This window comes from Phyllostomus discolor, chromosome 12, assembly GCF_004126475.2.
Source record: "Phyllostomus discolor isolate MPI-MPIP mPhyDis1 chromosome 12, mPhyDis1.pri.v3, whole genome shotgun sequence".
NCBI classification, from domain to species: Eukaryota; Metazoa; Chordata; class Mammalia; order Chiroptera; family Phyllostomidae; genus Phyllostomus; species Phyllostomus discolor.
Window position 1 is genome coordinate 74,639,261 of NC_040914.2, and position 17,007 is coordinate 74,656,267.

Below are 17,007 nucleotides of genomic sequence, written 5' to 3' on the forward strand. Positions count from 1 at the left end.
GGCATGACTCCACCTTCCTCGGTGCCTACTGTTGGGAATCACCCTGCCTGGTATCAAAAGCTGTAACCCCTGCCAAGGCTAAGGCTAAGGGAACGCCCTTGGAACCCTAGCCAGCAAGGAGACAAAAGCTTATCTCCCTGGCAGGAGTGCTGCTTCTGCTGCTTCATTCATAACTGAACCCCAAAGCTCGGTTGGTTAGCCAAACATGGGTAAGATTCCCCAAGGGGAGAACGATCTAAGACAGGCACGATCACGTGGGAGGCCCCCAAAAGAAGGGCTTTGGGGGCTACAGCAAAAGGGGGTGATGGACCCTCGCTCCACGGCTTTGACATAGCCTGAATCCTCATCTCTGGGAGAAAATCTCCTTATCTCTTGGTTGCCTTAGTTCCCTTGCTCCACCTAAGCCTGAAACAATGACAGGGTGGTGCAGCTCTGTGCTGAAAAGGGTGGGTTCCCCAGGTGGTCAGGCCTAAGAAAGAACATGTAAATTCCTGTGAAACCTGCTTTGTTTAGAATGCCCTCAGTTGAATGAGAAGGGTCCAAGGAGGAAGTTACTTTTTTCCTTAAAAGTCTTACAGCTCTTTGACCCTGACTCAAAATAGACCCTGCAGAGTTCCCTGTTATCTATTGTTCCTTACTTCCTCGTAATGAGTAATGTGCTTTACCTGAATTATTATGCAAAACGAGCCCAATAAAAGCAGGTTTGGATGGTAAATCAGCGCACTCCCCACTAGAGGGGGTGGCCATCCCATCCCTACTTCTCCACAGAAACTAGTCTGTCTCTGTGCATGTTTTTTCTCGCGTTTCGACGAGCCACCCGCAGTGTTCTGTGATCACTGCTGGCCAGTGACCCACGCATCAGCTGGTGCCCAATGTGGGGCTCGAACCCACGACCTTGAGATTAAGAGTCCCAAGCTCTACCAACTGAGCTAGCCGGGCCAGAGAAAGAATATGGGGTCGTACTCCAGGTAAGGAGCACTCTTACCTGGGCTGGTTGAGCGCAAATCCACCTGAAGTTGATGCGTTGTCCACAGCAACAGCTCATAGCCTCTGGTTCCAAGTGGTCTCAAACGGGGTCCCACCTCTGTGGTCCCGAATTGTTGCCCCACGTTGGAGGCCAGCTGATGCGTGGGTCACCGGCCAGCAGTGATCACAGAAGGCTGCGGATGGCTCGTCAAAATGCGAGAGAAAACATGCACAGAGGCAGACTAGTTTCTGTGGAGAAGTAGGGACGGGATGGCCACCCCCTTTAGTGGGGAGCATGCCGATTTACCATCCAAACCTGCTTTTATTGGGTTCATTTTGCATAATAATTCAGGTAAAGTACATTTCTCATTACGAGGAAGTAAGGAACAATAGATAACAGGGAACTCTGCAGGGTCTATTTTGAGTCAGGGTCAAAGAGCTGTAAGACTTTTAAGGAACAAACTTACTTCTTCCCTGGGCCTTTATCATTCAACTGAGAGCATTCTAAACAAAGCAGGTTTCACAGGAATTTACATGTTCTTTCTTAGGCCTGACCACCTGGGGAACCCACCCTTTTCAGCACAGAGCTGCACCACCCTGTCATTGTTTCAGGCTTAGGTGGAGCAAGGGAACTAAGGCAACCAAGAGATAAGGAGATTTTCTCCCAGAGATGAGGATTCAGGCTATGTCAAAGCCGTGGAGCGAGGGTCCATCACCCCCTTTTGCTGTAGCCCCCAAAGCCCTTCTTTTGGGGGCCTCCCACGTGATCGTGTTTGTCTTAGATCGTTCCCCCCTTGGGGAATCTTACCCGTCTTTGGCTAACTGACCAAGCTTTGGGGTTCAGTTATGAATGAAGCAGCAGAAGCAGCACTCCTGCCAGGGAGATAAGCTTTTGTCTCCTTGCTGGCTTACGGTTCCAAGGGCATTCCCTTAGCCTTAGCCTTGGCGGGGGTTACAGCTTTTGATACCAGGCAGGGCAGTTCTCAACATCTCTCCCTTTTTTAGTTTTTAAAATCAATTGTGGTTGTTAAGCCTGTGAAACCTACTTTTGCAGTTTTCAAATGCAAATCAGAAGAAAAGCAACATCTACATACATCATAAGGCAATAGTAGAAATTAAAGCAGAAAGAAAATTCTATGGGTTGTGAATATCTAAATTTCTAAATTCAGTCTAAGAAAACATATTAGGGAAGAACAAGAGTAATAGGTCTGATTACATTTCAATCTTTGGGAGACATTACATAGATATAAGGAAAGGCAAATCACATGGCAGTTTGAGCATAATGCAAGCCTGACTTCTTACAGGAGGATTTCTTAACAGGAGCAGTTCTGTGTACCAACTCATCACCTACTTTCTTACGTGGGTGTTGGGTTTTAATTTTACGTCTTCCAGAGTGATTTTTCATAGCCTACTGCTGGAAGGCAGTTTCCCAGACCAAAGGCAAGTGGGACAAAGCTGAGGGCACAGAACCCCTAAGGAGGCCACAGGACTTTATGGAAATAGCATTCATTTGGAATCAGGTGGTGCTTGGCCAGGAGTCCTTGAGCTTCCTGAGCCTCAGTTTCCTCATCTGCAAAATAGGATCGATAAGGCCCCCAGAAGGAGTGGGACTGTAATGAGCCACAGCAAGTCCTTGGGCCTGGCAGGAGCCTCCTACTGCTCAGTTTCCTTCTGTCCTCAGGGCTGCTTGTCTCCTCCCCTGGGGGAGGAGACGACTGGTGAGGCTGCCCCACAGTCCGCCGTTTTCTAAATTCCCTGAGACAGATAAATTAGGGGGGATGGAGGGTGGAAGGTCTTGGAACCCTGAAGCCATCTCAGATGATTTCTCTGTGCGGCCACGATAGAGACCCCATGTTAATCTAGAACGGAAGTTCTCAGGGTGGGGTCCCTGGATCATCAGCTTCAGCATCACTTGGGAACCTGCTGGAAATGTAGATTCCTGGGCCCCAGCCCATAGCTCCTAAATCAGAAACACTGGGGGTGGGACCCTGGCAATCTGCCTATTAGCATGCCTTCCGGGTGATTCTGAGAGGTGGACAACTACAGATCTAGAAGGTTCTCTGGAGCAGAAGAAAACATATGCTCTTTCATTCCAGAGCCAGCCCCCAGGGGAGGGAACGTGCCCTTCAGAGCTCTGAGTACCACCATAGAGTCCAGTGGAGAGTCCTGTCTGCCTAATGGTTTCTGGAGAACGCTGCCGGGCACTGGGGCCTGTGGGACAGTCCCCTCCGGGAGGAAGGGCTGATGGGAGAAGACCCTCCCTCGAGGGCTGGAGAGGGAGGCAGGTCCTGCGCCAGCTCTAGCCCAGGCAGTTTTCAGCTGTGCACCTTTCCCTCAGCAGGTGCCCCTGTCCCCTCCCCGCAGTGGCTGCCACACACAGCAGTCATGGTCAGAGCCTGCGGGACAGGGAAGCCTCCCTTCGCACCCACGCCCGTGCCCTCCTTCCCGCACAGACGTGCCCCTCCTGGGCTGGGAGGGCTGCAGTGCAGCCAGGCCAGGCCAGGCCAGGCCCAGGCCCTCTTGCTGGCCGACTAATTAGGCCACATCTGGATCTAATTAGCCAGAGTCTCCACAAGCAGAGGCTGCCTTTATCACCCTCATGGCAGAGCTGAGACAGGAGAAAAATGGCTGCGATACGCTCTGCTTCCTGGTGAGCTGTGTAAAGGAGGCAGTGAGATTGGGAGGTGTGTGTGGGGGCGAGGCGTGAGGGTGTGTGGAGCTGGGGGAGGAATAAGAGATAGGTCAGTGTAGGAGGGGGGTCAGTCCCCTCTCCCACAGTGAGCTGGACTTGAGGGGGTGCAGCAAGGCCAGGCCCTGCAAGAACCTCACTTTGCAATCGCTGTCCTTCGGGGTCCTTGCACGGTGGAAGGAATTGTCGAGTTCCCGTCAACACCGGGTTGTGTTTCATAACACACGCTGTGAAAGAACCCCAGAGTTTCTGATTCAGGAGGTCTGGGCCGGGGCCCAAGACTCTGCATTTCTAGCCAGCTGTCAGATGCCACAGATGCTACGGGCCTGGAGACCCCACTCTGAGGACCTCTGGTCCAGATTAATGTGGAGGGGGTCCCCATCCTGGCTGCACATTGAAATAATCTTCCAGATTTACCGTCTCCTTCGTCTGGATCCCAGCCCTGAGGTTCTGGTTAATTGGCGTCTATTTGGCTGGGACATCAGGAGTTTTAAAGGTCACTGGCGATTCCGATGTGCGGCGGAGTGTGACACCCATTAAAGAGCCATTCATTGCACAGATAGGTCTTGATATGCTGGGAACTGTGCTGCGTTATCAGCTGCAGGCGCTCCAGGGCTAACATCAGTGCCTGCTTCACACATCTCCCAAACTGCATGTTAATAATAAGAATAGTAGGTGATGGTTATTGGGTGCTTACTTAGTCCTGGCACTATTTTAAATATTTAATGTGGATTAACTCAGTCATTCTCTCAGTGTTCCTACGAAGCAAAGACTATTTTTATGTCCCCACTTTAGGGATGGGAATGCTGAGGTAGAAGAGAGGCGAAGTCGCTGGCCCCAGGTCACACAGCGATGGAGGTCTGGAGCCCAGGCTGTCCTGCTCCAGGCACGGAGTGAGAGGTACAAATTGGTCCTTAGAGTCAAGGCAGGATGGTCAGCTCCAGTGCCCAGCACACAGTGGGGCCTCAGAGCCGTGGTCATGGGGCTGCCCCCCTCCATGGGGCCGAGGCCTGGGCGGTCAATTTAGGGAGGGCATAGTGGGTTTGAAGAGACCATGTTATTGTCACCATGAGAGCATCCCTCTATCACTACCATTCCTATAGTGAGGTTCCTGGTGCGTCCAGCAAAATCCGTCTGTAAGTCACAGTTCAGCAGAAGCAGAGCCACACCCTAAGGGCCAGGACCTTCTCCACAATTGAGCCAGGTATCTAAAAGCAAATTTAAAAAGCTTTGGAGCCATCAGAAAGGGTTGAAAACCCCACTTCTGCCTTTTACCACTGACTACTTCCCCACCTCTGGCAGTCCACTCGCCTTTCAGCACGTGCATCCCGCTGCTACGTGGGGCGCAGCCTGGCGTGAGGACCTGCAGGTAAGCAGAAGGGCTTTAGTAGACCAGACTCTGTGCCATGTCTTTGGTTGCTCAGAAATTCCCATCAAGGGTGACAACGGCAGGAGAAAGAAAAATATTATAAAAAATAATCACTATAAGCATCGGATTAGCAGCAGCAGGTGGGGACAGTTCAGTACAGAGGCCGATACCCTGACATTCCCAGGAACGTGGCTAATCTCCTCGCCCTCTCTGCCTCCGCGGCACAGGGCTCCTAACCTTAGCACTGCCGGGTTCGAGTTTCTTCCTGGCGCTCTCTTTGAGAACGTCAGTGTCCTGTGGGCAGGGACCTCGTCTGCTGTGATTCCCGATGAAGCCCCGGGGCCCCCGGAGGCTCTGGCGCGTGACGGGCGCTCATGATGACATGACGAAGGGGCCTCTGGGGGCTCGTGGTCTCGGAAGACAGCCCACTGGTCCGCACTCAGAGCCGCAGCCTGAGGCCTTCGGAGAAATTCAAAGTATGCCTCCAACCCTCTGAGAAATGTGCAAGTCATTTTGGAAAAATAAATTTTTCCATAAAAATGGTTGTAATAAAAAAAAAGTTTTGTTGATGAAAGCTGCACAAATAATGTGGGGACTTGATTAAGTGGCCCGCTGAGCTACAGTGTGGTCACGACAGTTTTGTTGCCTAGGAAACTGACCACCAGGCCTGGTGGCCCAGGTTGCATTGTTCCTAAATTAGATGCTTAATCTGGCATATGTTTTTGATAGCAAACAAAGTGGAACACCCTCCTTTGTAAAGTTGGAAATTGCCAATATGCTCGGCTCCTCTCTCTCTCTGTCTCTCTCCCCCTTCCCAAGCTGGCTCCGCAGTTCTTCTCCGGACAGAAGGTGCATCTGGCTTGATTTATGGCAGCAGCACCGCGATCACACTGGGGGCATCCCATCCATAACAACCAGCACCAGCCGCGACCTTTTCTAATGTTAAACGCAAAGAATTAAGGTAGCGATGCTTATTGACTGAAGGTCATGAACCAGATTTTCAGGAGGGGAAAGAAAGAATAAGAACATTACCCATCCAGTAGCATCAAATTGGAAATTTCCTCTATGTATTTAAAAACATATTCTGAGGTCACGACCCTCTTGGGAGTTCCTATTTTTCTTTGCCAGCCCATATGTGTTCATTACAGCCTGAGTCTGAAACAGAGACTGGAGACCCCAGGGCCACTTTCTCACAGCACTCAAACCAACTTCTTCCTTTTCCTCCCCACCCCTCCTCCTCTCCCTGCCCCCCCATCTCCCCACCTCCTCTCCCCTTCCCGCTTCTTTGATTTAGATAGCTGCTGGCCAGGCTCATTGGAAGAGTGTCTTGGTGACTAAATGGCGATGATAAAGCAGCATTAAGTGACCCTGGGATGCATGACTCACCGAAGCCGCAGCACTACCCTAGGAGCTGGTGCTCTTTTACCCTCATTGTGCAAATGAGGAAAACGAGTCTCATGAGACCAGGAAGTCATGCAGCTGTGCAGCCGGGCTGTGACCTCAGGCCCTGGAACTGGGGCCCCTAAGACATATGGGGGAGGCAAGATGACCACTGCACCACGCACTGTCCTGCAGAGCCTAGGGTCTGACCACCTCCTGTGACAGGTGATGAGACTGACATCTGTCCGTGCTTCCCTCCCAGAGAGGTGGGGGACTCCAGGCAGGAAACTGGGGTCTGGAGGGAGTGGGGATGGGTAGTTTTCACCCAGATGGGTCTTTGGGAAAGAGGGCTGAGCCTCAAGCCTCTAACCCACAGTGTCTAAGAGCTGGGAAAGCTTCCCCTCCCTTCCACCCTCCCTGTCTCGTGGGTTCATTCAACAAGCTGTTCCTCTGTATGGTACAGATGCTTTGCCAGGTACAGCATGGGGCAGATGCTCCCTGGGAAAGATCCTGCCCAACCTATAGGATGTATGGGATGTGAGGGAGGGAGGGAGTGCGAACAGCTGGGGTGGCCTGAGGAAACCGTCGTGTGTTCCCTAGAATCGTTTGGCATGCCACCAGAAGCAGACAACGCACCCTCTGGGAAATTTTGGGACTGAGAAGGAACACTTATGTCGGAGAATCCAGTTTACCTTTGAATTCTGGCTCTGGGACCTCAGCAAAGGCTTGTCATCTCCTGAGCCCCGGGGTCTCAGCATCTGTAAATGCAGACACTGCAGAGTTCAGAGGCAGGCAGAGATGAGGGGATAACTGAAGTAACGCAGCAGTGCCAGGGAAAGACTGGCTTCCCAGCAGAGCCCATGTCTCAGCCGCAGTGGTGGGCCTGCAAGAGCATTTCCTCTGGGGCACCCTGCAGAGATGGGTTGTCACCATTAGGGGTGTGAGATTTGTCTATACCTAGGGCCAGAGAACACCTAAAAGAATTTTGTGCAATTGTGCCCTGGCTAGCATAGCTCAGTGGATTGAGCGCAGGCTGCATACCAAAGCATCGCAGGTTTGATTCCCAGTCAGGGCACATGCCTGGGTTGCAGGCAACAGCCCCCAGCAACCGCACATTGATGTTTCTCTCTCTCTCTTTCTCCCTCTCTTCCCTCTCTAAAAATAAATAAATAAAATCTTTTTTAAAAAAGAATTTTGTGCAATTGTAACATTCTTTCCTCCAAATAATCTCAAAGACAACAAACTCTGCTTGCAGATCAAGGGTTCCCAATGTTTTTATGAGCAAAACACCCTCTAACGACTGTTTCGGCAGCTCCCACACCACCGCCCACCTGGAGCTCCTGGGTGGAGCCGTAGTCTGTCAGGCGGCTCACTTCCAATCTGAAATCGATCAGTGCATCCTCAAGGTTAGGCTAGATGTTTATCTGGTAAATAAATAAAATAATAAAATCAAATAAACCCTGGCTGGCGTAGCTCAGTGGATTGAGCGTGGGCTGCGAACCAAAGCATCGCAGGTTCGATTCCCAGTCAGGGTACATGCCTGGGTTGTGGGCCATGACCCCCAGCAACCACACATTGATGTTTCTCTCTCTCTCTCTCCCTCCCTTCCCTCTCTAAAAATAAATAAATAAAAATCTTTTTAAAAAAAGAATGTTAATTTGAAAAAAAATCAAATAAAATTAGATGTCTCTAGAAACAAAATCAGGGGTACATCTAATGGAAGGCAAAATTAAAATTCTAAAAGAAAATGATAAGCGAGTACCTTCTGGCATTGGAGCTTTCTTAAACACACACAAATATCAAAAAGCTTAAAGGAGTTTGTAAATTTGACTATGTGTTAACATTAAAACACAAAATTGTCTTGTCCTTAACAAATGCACCATGAACAAAATGGGGGGAGGGAACCATCGGAAGATGTTTCCATCCCAGAGGACTGCTCCCACCGGCCTCGAGTCGCATCACGGGAGCTGTGCGCCAGCACGCACCTGCGCAGTCTCCCGGCCTCACCGCTTCCTCGTCTGTGAGTGGCTGTGAGGGTTAAACGCCTGCCGTTGCCCACACTGCGCTGACAGCATCACTGAGAGCATCTTAGACACTCGGGGTTGGCCTTAGTGTAATTGCGCAGGTTTGAAAAGCCTTTTAAAACAAATCAATAAATAGTAGAAGACGACCTAACAAAAAAGCACGCAACGATCTGAGCAGGCTTCTGTGGAAGACAAAACCAGAGGTTACTATGTCACTGCAAGGGTGTGTATGCTCAGCCATAGCTGGGAAAAAGATAACTTAAACAACAGCGAGCTAACTTTTTAGACTCATCATGTTGACGAAACTTAGAAGTTGGACAACACCACGTTTTGTCAGCATACTGAGCAGTGAGTGGGAAGCCCACATGCTGAGAATGGAGCTCATTCTCCCTGCAGGACAGTTTGGTAACAGCTAGTAAAGTTGAAAACAAGGAGCCCCAGGGTGCAGCTTCCATTCCTGGAGAAATTGTTGCAGATGAGCATTTTATACGTGGAGGTGAACGTGGGAGAACATTGCCAATGACAATCTACCATCAAACGGCCAACTGCCTACCTTGCAGGAGAGCAGGCGGGTGTGTGCCCTGGACGTCTGGGAGCACAGAGCGGTTCATCCACACACTCTGCAAAGGACTTTGGAGCAGAATGAGAGCTTCAAAAGAAAGTGTCAATATGATGCTTTTATACCCTTTTTAAAAATACAAAATAAAGCTATAGGTTCTTCTTGAATGCATGTACAAGTAATAGTAAAAAACAAAAAGGAAAGAAAACCCAAAAGAACTCCTGGGAAGAACATGGGGCCTGGAGGAAGAAGGACCTCCCCTGTGGGGAGGGAGCCCTGGGGTCCTCAGATCCATTTAAGTATTTCTTAAAACTTAAGGAACCCGTGGGCAGATTCTAGAATTGACGCCTCTGGACCCGCACACCCTAAGTGTTACTGGGCACTGCCCTGCGCATCTTTCTTCCATGCTGGTGCTGCAGAGCAAGCTTTTCGTTTCGATGGGCCAGGAAATGGAGCGCCACACTCCCCTAGCCAAGCCTTTGTGCTCAAACCATCAGACCGGAGGCTCCTCCTCGCTTAGACCCGCACTGGCGGTCAAGGTGAGTGCGGGTGGCCGGGTGGGCGGGTGGGCCACCAACCTGGAAAGGGCCCTTGTTCTCCCAGAGATGGTCTCCAATGGAGCGTAAATGGCCAAATATTAGCCTTCCACATAACAGGGGATGAGAAAATGTCGGTCTGTTTCTTGTATTTGATGCAGAGAAACTATTTAAATCTATGAAACTTGACAAAAAAGGCCGTGTGTGTGGGTGGGGGGGGAGAGGGCCGGTTTTTTTGCGGCGGGCGCGTGTGTCTGATGGTGAGACTTCTGTGCGTGGCCTTGTTGTGGCTGCTTGAATTCCTTCCAAACGGGCCTTTCTTTCCTTTTTTCTCCCCACCCCCCTGCGTGGCAGAGGGCCCCCTTTCATATTTTACATGTTGTGATTTCACTGAGCCCTTCCAATTGGTCGTCAACAGTTCATTTGTGCCAGGACCTTCTGTAAACTCTGCGCGCGGGTCCCCCGGCCTGACCACCCACCGAAACAGGCTGTCTAAACAGCGTGTGTCTGGGCCTCAGACACAGCAAGCGAGTTAAGGATGGATCCTGTCCAAGGGTTTTTTTTTTCCCCTCCGAGCTGAGGTGGGGGTTGGGTGGGAGACCCTGGTAGCACCAGGCCTGGCTCAGATGCGGCCTTTTGAAGTTGGAGGGTAATGGCCCTTGTCTGGTGTCATTTTCTCCATGGTTTTCCTTGAGCGTAGAAGGCTCTCTCTCCCCTTCTCTGACTTGAGGAGTGCTGGCAGTCTCTGTGCCAGGAACAAGCACGTTAGTAGGGACTGGAGCTTCTTCAGCTTCATCCCAAATGCCCTATGGCCCGGGTTTAACATCTCCTTTGCCCCACCTTGGGATTTTACAGGCTCTATCCCCCTGGGGTACAGCTCTCACTGGTTTTCAGTGGTCCTGGAACTGTAGCTGGTAACGTCAGGAGTGGCCTGATGACACTGAGGCAGCCCCAGCACATGCCAGAGTGCTGGGGTCAGTGCCTACTCTTGATCTCGTTGAACCCTCCCAGCAGCTGTTGGAGCTAGACACTGTTAGGGCCTGTCTGGCAAAGGAGGAAAGGTGAAGACACTTGTCCAGGCTGATGTGACTTGTCCTTGGAGGAAGAGATTGGGATGCAGGTGTGTCTACTCGGGGGCCGTGTCCTGTACTCATTCTCCAGGCTGCTCAAAAAAACAGAGAAAGTGGTTTGTACACATTGCTGATGTGACTACCGTGTTTGTGTGTGGTATGTACATATATCTTTATTGAGGTATAATTCACGTACCATACAATTCATTCATTTAAAGTGTGTAATTCAATGGTCTTTAGTATATTCACAAAATTTTGCAACCATCACCACAATTAATTTTAGAATGTTTTCATCACCTCAAACGGAAACTCCATAGCCTTTAGCTGTCACTCTGCCTTCTTTCTCCTGCTCCTGAGTAACCACTGATCTGCTTTCTGTCTCCGTGGATTTGCTGTTCTGGACATTTCGTGTACGTAGAGTCCTACCCTGTGTGATCTTTTGTGTTGGGGGATTCTTTCATGCAGTATAATGTTTCCAAGCACGTGTCAGAAATTTTTCATTCCTTTTACGGCTGAATACTATTCCATTATGTGGCTAGACCCCATTCAGTTACCCATTCATCAGATGATGGACCTTTGGGTTGTTTCCCTCTTTTGGCTATTATAAATAATGTTGCTGTGAACATTTGTGAACAAGCTGTCGTGCGAACATGTTTTTATTTCTCTTAGGTATACATACTTAAAAGCAGAACCACTGGGTTATGGGGTGACTCTCTATTTAACTGTTGAGCAGCTGCCAGGCTGTTTTGCAAGGTGGCTGCACCATGTGACTTCCCACCAGAAGTTTATGAGGGCTCTAGTTTGTCCCCATCTTCTCTAACACGTGTTGTTACCTTTTCGATTCCAGCCCATTCTAGTGGGTGTTGTTACCGCATTGCGGTTTTGACTTGTATTTCCCTAATGACCAGTAATGTTGAGCATCTTTTTGTGTGCTTCTTGGCCATTCATATATTTTCTCAGGAGAAATGTCTGTTCAGATCATTTGCCCATTTTAAAGTTGGGTTATTTGTCTTTGTAATTTCCTGTTCATATCTTTCTCTTGCTGCTGGCTTAGGAGATCTTTGCGGGCTGAGATTGCATCTTTGCTCATCCACTCACATACCTCTTCACTTACCCCCATCCCCATTCAGTTAGTCTGTGGGAGGCAAGGAATTTGCATTTCTAGTACATTCCCAGGTGATGCTGATGTGTGGTTTGAGGACCCCACTTTGAGAACCATTTCCTAGAGAAAGTCTCCCAAATGTGTACAAGGAAGCTATTTCAAGACTGTTTCTAGTAGGACAATTTGGAATAACAAACAAATGGTCACCACCTACATGCCCCTTAACAGAAGGAAAAATCGACTGTGATATGTTCACAAAGTAGAACACTTCATAGCAGTGAAGAGGGAGTGAATTTTACATATCAACATGGGTGAATTTCCATAAAGTAATAGTGGAAAGGACGAGAGCAGAAGAAACACCCAGTGTGATATTATTTATCAATATATGAAGGTTAGCAGTGTTTCAAATTCAACTATGTACTATTAATAGACATTAATACATATTATGTCATGAAAGTATAAAGACTGGCCTGAGATTATTTAGTACAATTCAAGAAAGAGACCAGTGTCTCAGGTTCGATTCCCAGCCAGGGTACATACCTGGGTTGCAGGCCAAAACCCCCAGCAACCGCACATTGGTGTTTCTCTCTCTCTCTCTCTCTCTCTCCCTCCCTTCCCTCTCTAAAAATAAATAAATAAAATCTTAAAAAAAAAAAAAAAGAATAGGTGGCAATTGGCATCAGATTTAAAAAAAAAAAAAAAAAAAGAAAGAGACCCACCTAGGGAACTGCAGTTGTGTGTATCAAATTTTATTTCCTAAGCTGAGGGGTGGGCTCTGTTGGGGGAACCATGGGCCCCCGGTCTCATTGCATGTCCTTACCAAGCATTAGGCCAAGATGCTACCCCGTCCTAGCCATCTTCTGTTGTGGAGCTGTTTCTGTGGTTGGTCATGTAGACAGTTAAGAAGGTCAAGGTGACTGAATCTTGTATACTGCTTGTTAGAGAGGGTGCAGAGCCCGGGATCCTGGTTCCTCAGCTGGGGTGTAGCACACTGTATGCAAAGCCACCATCTGGGCTCAGCACACCGCTCTGTAGGACTTGGCTCAGAGGAAATGACCTGGCCATGCTGATGCTCTTATTGTTTGCTGTGCTGTGCGTAAGGAACTTGCAGTGACCCACTGAGTCCCGTCTGTTTCAGCACCTGGGGCAGTGGCCGGCCAGCCTTCTAGCTGCTGGGTCATCTCCTTCTTCATCAAGGCTGTGACATCTTTGTCACCTTCCATGAAGTCAGGGTTCTTCCCTGTCACATAAACATGTGTTAAATTATCACCTGAATTATTATGTAATTAAACTGGGACCATGGCATAGGGAGCAGCTTTCTCCTGGAAGAGTTATCCGTTATTTAATTTCTCTTTATCAGTGGGAGGCTTCTTGATGTTAGAATTGGGCCATATGACCTATCATACGATGTAGTCACAGCCCTGTTGGTAGCTTTTTGTAAGCTGTTTATGAAACGAAACTGAATTATTTTCCACAAGAGAGATGGTGACCGGGATGCTCTGAAGCATTATTGCAAATTGAAGAGGCAAAGGCCTGGCTACCTTGGGAGGGGGCTCAGGGTAAAGACCGCTAGGGTCAGCTCTAGCAGGAGAAGACTGTGTGTGTGCGTGTGTGTGTGTGTGTGTGTGTCCTGCAGAGCTCTGTGTTAACAACCCATTCACTGGGCTCGTCTCACTGAACACCAAGCACCAGCCCAAGTGCTGTCAATCAAGCTCACCAGGTGAGTTGCTGGAGGTGAGAGCTGAGTATTTAGGCATGAACAGTAGAGCTATGGTCCTAGTCATCAGGAAATAGGGTTTAAAAATTTAGATTTGGGGGAAACATTGGATGTCATGGCCACACCGAACTGCTGTAGAAATTTCTAAGCAGACTGGCATTGGTCCTCTGAACACACTTTAAGTAGCCTTTGTCTAGAGAAGTGAAGAGACCTATGCAAAGTCCCTTGTGGGTTGAATCGTATCCTCCCGAACGATATGTTCAAGTGCTAACCCCGTGGTCCTGCTGAATGTGACTTTATGTGGAAATAGGGAGTTAGCAGATGTAATTAAGTTAGAATGAGGTCATACTGGGTTTGCTGGGCCCTAATCCAATGACTGGTGTCCTTGTAAGAAGAAGGAAATTTGGATGTGGTGACAAGACAGCCATGTGAAATTAGGCAGAAATTAGAGTTAATGCAAGCTAAGGAATGCTAAGGATTGCTGGCAATCCTGGAAGCCAGAGAGGCAAGGGAGGATTCTTCCCCAGAACTTTTGGAGGGAGTGGGGGTCTACTAACACTTGGATTTTTGAACTCACGGACTCCAGAACTGTGAGAGAATAGACTTCTGTTCTTTTAAGTCACCCAGTTTGGGGTCCTTTGCTATGGAGGCCCTAGGAAATTGACTAAGTTAATGACAGGACAGGGACTCGAACCCAGGTCTTGTTGGCTCTGGAGTTCCTTCTCCCACGGCATCACTCAGGCTTGAGGCACCCTGGGGACAGTGAGGACAGATGGCTTGGGGGATGGGTGGGCTTCGCCACGGCCTTTGGATTCCTTTTTGAAAGTTCCACACATGGCCCTGGCTCTTAGATCATTCCTCTTTTGCCTTGAGCTCTGTGGGTTCAAAGCCAAAACTGTAAGCAGTTTAATCATTGTCTGTCCTGGAATTACCCCAGCCAACCGAGCCAGGATCGTGCGGGTCGTCTGGCCCGCTAACTCTTTGTTCTTCCTGTAAGCCTCTTCTTAAATGCGGTCAGAGGAGGGTTTAGCCTTGTCCCAGGAGGCATGATGGTTGCCCTCCCTGCTCCCAGCACCAATCATTTGAGGCTGGTATTCTTGACAAAGCCCTTGTGGCATCCTTTGCAGAATTATGTTCTCCATTGCGGGCCCTCCCCTGCCCTCTAATTGCACACATCTGCAAGGCCCCTGTGAGCAATAGGAGGCCCGGGTATGTCCGTCAGAGCAAGGCCTGGTGGTGGCAGCCATGGAGTAATTCTCCATGGTTCTGGGATTAAAGTGGTGAGCGTCCCCTCATGAGCAAAGAGCACCAAAGGTGGACAGCGGGACTGAGAGGAGTATGATACTTTAAATAAAGCTAAGATCAGGTCAGAGGTCAGAGGTCAGAGCTGATAGCACCTCCACAATCATGGCCAAAAGGAAGGAGGATGTCCTGGTGCTCACGAGGCTGGAGTCAGGCTTGGGTGCAAATCCTACCTCAGTCAGAAGTGAGGTGACTGGCCAAGGTACGTAACCACTTGAAGCCTCACCTTCTTCATCTATGAAATGGGAAGAACAGTAATGCCTATTATACACAATCAGTGAGAAGGCCAATGGCACAATGTCTGTGAAGAGCATAGCACAGAATCTGGCATGAGTCAATAGCTGGTAACAATCATTACTTGGCAGCAGGTGCTGCTGACACCACCTTCCAGAGCTCATCTTGAAGTCCACCTTCAGCTGTGCTGGGTGGTTCTTGGGCATCCTGAGGGCTTCCCATCCCAGCCTCTGCATCTGTTCTTGCCTCTGCCTGGCAGTTTTCTCTAGCAGTGTGGGAACTTGACCAGCTCACACGCAGGGCTGACTAGCCATGCCCTGATTTAATACCTCCAGGAGTAAACCTCAGTGAGTGAGGGGTAGGATTTGGTAGATAGATATCCCAGGTTCCCCATCCTTCACTGAGACAACTTTGGAGGGCTCTCTCTACGGTTCATCGGAGGATCCCCGTGGGACCCAGTTTCTGTTAGGTGCTGTGGTAGCCCTCTCATTAACGCACCTTTTATTGGCTCGTCTCCCTCCCCTGACTCACTCTCCACTTGCTTGCTTTTGCTTCCAGAGGTCACCTCCTAAAGACACCATGGGCATGCAAGCCCTTGTCTCAGGGTCTGCCTTCAGGGGACCCACACTGAGATAGACAGCTACTATATGGAGACAGTGAATCAAATGTTGGGCAGAAAGGAAGGGACAGGGAAGAATGGAAGGCCAAAATTAAAAAAAAAAAAGAAACTAATGACAACAAGGAAAACACAAATTCATAGATTCAGAGGTTGGCCTGAGAGCTAGTCAGCCAAAGTGTGGAGCATGGTCAGTACTCCAGGGGAGTGAGTGCAAGTCAGACCACAGAGCCAGAGAGAGAGGATGAAGGTGCACGGTGGCCTTCTTCCTGCTTCTTCCTGCTTCCGGAGAAGGCAGGAGCCTCTCTCCAAACGCAGTTAGGCAACCCTGGGAGGTGGTCTGAAGGTTCCTAGGATTCATTTCATTATTTTACAAGATCTCATGGGAATGTGGCTTGCCTTATACTTTTTTGTTGTTGTTGCCTGTGCTAATTACATATCCTCTAGTAGGCTACTACTTCAAGTCTCTGAGCCTGTTTTCCTCCTAGTTATGTATGCCTTTATTTGATTTCCCTGTTTGTATTGATTAATTATAACTTTAAAAAGTTTCTTCATGTAAAAGAGACTCTTTCTAAATGTGCTTTGAGTGGAAAACTAGTAAAAGAGGTCTTTTCTGGTGAAAATATTGGAACCCACTTATTCGATCTGACATCCTATTTTACATACAGAAGAGGAAAACTGAGACCCAGAGTGGTTAAGTGGTTTGCTTTAGGTTACACATTTGGACAACAGAATCTACACACAAACATACTTTGGTATGGATTACAAGGAAAAGAGGGCCGTACAGTGACATGCAAGAGTAAGCATTTATTTCTTGTTTCACGCATCTGCTGAGGTTTGGCTGATCTAGGGTGGGCTCAGCTGGGCTAGGCTCTGAGCTGTGGGTTGGGCTAGCATGTTGTTCTCACGGTCAAAGAAAGGGTTGCAAGAGGGAAACCCAACTGTGTAAGCTCATGTCAAGCCTTTGCTAGTGTGATGTCTGCTTACTATCTTAGCCAAAGCAAGCCACAGTGCCAAGCTTCAAGTCAAGTGGTGGAGAAATCCATTCCTTCCATGCAGGTTGGGGTTGGGGAGGGAGTGAATATTTGCTGAGCAATGATCAGATCTACCACAGAGGCTGAATCTCAAGAGCACAGAGGCAGCATGAGACACAGACTTTCCTGGCGTGGATCTTCGTAGGGGCGGCATGATTTTCCAGGGAGAAGCTTAGCCATGCCATCCTCATTCAGCCAGGCTGCCTTTCCTGATGAAAAGTCCATGGATATTTTTATGTTTATTCCTCTGAATTCAATGTTTCTTTTTTTCCCTCTGGCTTTCAGCAATTTCACCATAATGTACCTTGCTGTAGTTTTCTTTGTCTTTATCCTGCTTGAGTTTTTATTGATCTTCTTGAATCAATAGGTTTATCGTTTTCATCAAATTAAAAAAAATTTTGGCCACTGT

General features: G+C 48.9%; 1 non-coding gene across 1 annotated transcript; it reads right to left on the bottom strand.

Moving 5' to 3' along the window:
* Positions 1-866: 866 nt before the first annotated feature.
* Positions 867-939, bottom strand: TRNAK-CUU. The gene has a single exon. It is a non-coding gene; the product is annotated as a tRNA-Lys (tRNA).
* Between the last annotated feature and the right edge of the window lie 16,068 nt (positions 940-17,007).